Raw genomic sequence first — 3,581 nt, forward strand, 5'->3', positions numbered from 1 at the left:
GAGTATAGTATTAGATTGAACAACGGTTATTACTGCAATCTACGAATATCACGACTTTGGCTACTCGGCTTGGTGACAGAGCTTTCCTTGCTGCAGCACCCAAGTTGTGAAACTCATTACCCCGCAAACAGAGGGAAATAAAGTCACATAAGCTGGTCAAGAACGAACAGGTTAGCATGCTTTGTTATTATTACTTGCATTAGATTTTCTAGTAGTTAATGATTTTAACATTAATCTCAATATTTTTTCATTGTTAACGGAGTACCATTGGTAAGAAAATATGGTAACCCATCTATGCGAGAAAATTTGGTTTTGGTCAATGTACGACCGACGTGCAACCATAGGACCATAAAACCGTCCACCCCTCCATGTATGACAATGTGACCAGTATCACGTGACCATATCGCGGGCTCAAGTTTAGAGAATGTGCGAGCGAATGTAGTGAAAGTAAAGTGAATGTAAAGATCATTATTTGAAGACCGCAAGATTCTACAAAACGGAAAATAAAGAACGATACACTTTACAGTCCTGAGAAAGTACGTCTCGATTTCTCCGAAAGTGAGTTACAGGAACCAGAATTCGAGTTATCGGGGTAAATTCTTGATCAAGGAAAACGAAATTTAGTTCGAGTTAGCGAGGAATTCGAGTTATCCGAGTTCGAGTTCATGAGGAGCTTAACTTGGGACAGGAATGTGGGTCCCCGCTGTTTAGGTAAAAAAGAATTACCAAAATCTCAGTGGGAGATGTAACAAGACTTACACTAAAAAGGCAGAGCGAGAGACAAAGGGAGAGAGAGGTGTTAATATCGACACATTTGTTGGGCCGACTTCGTCATAGAGTTTTAATGACGACAAATAACTAAAATTACTTTAAATTAATTTTGAGTGGTGTGTCAAAATAGTCCAGAGGCACAGTAAATTAATCTAAAATATTTTCTAAAACACGGTTTACAACGGCCAGCATCATGCAATTAAAAAATGGAAAATTATTTCTTTATTCTCTTTATTTCAAATTAATTTAAACACAAGCAAATTATATCTTAACTTTCAGGCTACCGAGATGCAACTTGTTTTGCCCGGCATACACTTTTCTCAACAGCAACGGTGAATTGGTTCATTTCTCATTTTAAAGCAATCCATTTTTACGTTTTCTACTTATGCAACTCGATAACTGAGGAATAAAACTCAACAGCTATTACACCTTTGAACATCTGCTTCCCTAATTCTCCGGTTAAACATGAAACGTTAGTGATCGATGTATTGGTGTATTTGTTAATTTAAACACAGGCAAATTATTTCTTAACTTTCAGGCTGCCGAGATATAACTTGTTTTGCCCGGCATACACTTTTCTCAACAGCAACGGTGAATTGGTTCTTTTCTGAGTTTAAAGAAATCGATTTTTAAATTTTATACTTATGGAACTCGATAACTGAGGAATAAAACTCAACAGCTATTACACCTTCGAACATCTGCTTCCCTAATTCTCCGGTTAAACATGAAACGTTAGTGATCGATGTATTGGTGTATTTGTTAATTTAAACACAGGCAAATTATTTTGTCAGTTAACTTTCAGGCTACCGAGATGCAACCTGTTTTGCCTGGCATACACTTTTCTCAACAGCAACGGTGAATTGGTTCTTTTCTGGTTTTAAAGCAAACCATTTTTAAGTTTTATACTCATGGAACTTGATGACTGAGGAATAAAACTCAACAGCTATTACACCTTCGAACATCTGCTTCCCTAATTCTCCGGTTAAACATGAAACGTTACTGATGTATTGGTGTATTTGTTAATTTAAACACAGGCAAATCATTTTTTAACCTTCAGGCTACCGAGATATAACTTGTTTTGCCTAGCATACACTTTTCTCAACAGCAACGGTGAATTGGTTCTTTTCTGATTTTAAAGCAATCCATTTTTAAGTTTTATTATACTTATGGAACTCGATAACTGAGGAATAAAACTCAACAGCTATTACACCTTTGAACATCTGTTTCCCTAATTCTCCGGTTAAACATGAAACGCGTTAGTGATGTATTGGTGTATTTGTTAATTTAAACTCAGGCAAATTATTTCTTAATTTTCAGGCTGCCGAGATATAACTTGTTTTGCCTGGCATACACTTTTCTCAACAGCAACGGTGAATTGGTTCTTTTCTGATTTTAAAGCAATCCATTTTTAAATTTTATACTTATGGAACTCGATAACTGAGGAATAAAACTCAACAGCTATTACACCTTCGAACATCTGCTTCCCTAATTTTCCGGTTAAACATGAAACGTTAGTGATGTATTGGTGTATTCGTTAATTTAAACACAGGCAAATTATTTTGTCAGTTAACTTTCAGGCTACCGAGATGCAACCTGTTTTGCCTGGCATACACTTTTCTCAACAGCAACGGTGAATTGGTTCTTTTCTGGTTTTAAAGCAAACCATTTTTAAGTTTTATACTCATGGAACTTGATGACTGAGGAATAAAACTCAACAGCTATTACACCTTCGAACATCTGCTTCCCTAATTCTCCGGTTAAACATGAAACGTTAGTGATCGATGTATTGGTGTATTTGTTAATTTAAACACAGGCAAATTATTTCTTAACCTTCAGGCTACCGAGATATAACTTGTTTTGCATGGCATAGATTTTTCTCAACAGCAACGGTGAATTGGTTCTTTTCTGAGTTTAAAGCAATCCATTTTTAAGTTTTATACTTATGGAACTCGATAACTGAGGAATAAAACTCAACAGCTATATATTACACCTTCGAACATCTACTTCCCTAATTCTCCGGTTAAAGATGAAACGTTAGTGATGTATTGGTGTATTTGTTAATTTAAACACAGGCAAATCATTTTTTAACCTTCAGGCTACCGAGATATAACTTGTTTTGCCTGGCATACACTTTTCTCAACAGCAACGGTGAATTGGTTCTTTTCTGATTTTAAAGCAATCCATTTTTAAGTTTTATACTCATGGAACTCGATAACTGAGGAATAAAACTCAACAGCTATTTCACCTTCGTACATAATTCTCCGGTTAAACATGAAACGTTAGTGATGTATTGGTGTATTTGTTAATTTAAACACAGGCAAATTATTTTGTCAGTTAACTTTTAGGCTACCGAGATGCAACTTGTTTTGCCTGGCATAGATTTTTCTCAACAGCAACGGTGAATTGGTTCTTTTCTGATTTTAAAGCAATCCATTTTAAGTTTTATACTTATGGAAGTCGATAACTGAGGAACTAGGAAATTTAGAATGCGCAATTGTAGCTGTAAAATTTTATTCCGGGCTAATTGATTTCCCAGCATGTCACAGGGAGGCACATTCAATATTAATCACAGACTTATCAATTTCCTAGCTGCTATCATGATATCCTGATATCATGAAATTGAACCTAACAGCAATTATTTTACCTCAACGTTTGAGCGTGAGCCTGTATACCGGGAAGGCTTCCAGCACCGAATTCCCCGACGTCAACATTGTTTACTGCCTCCATAACTCGTTTGAAAACATGAATATAGAAATCCATGACATTCAGACCAAGACTGCTCAATTAATCCCCCCACAGAGGCAAACCAA

This window comes from Montipora capricornis, chromosome 7 (assembly GCF_036669925.1).
Source record: "Montipora capricornis isolate CH-2021 chromosome 7, ASM3666992v2, whole genome shotgun sequence".
NCBI classification, from domain to species: Eukaryota; Metazoa; Cnidaria; class Anthozoa; order Scleractinia; family Acroporidae; genus Montipora; species Montipora capricornis.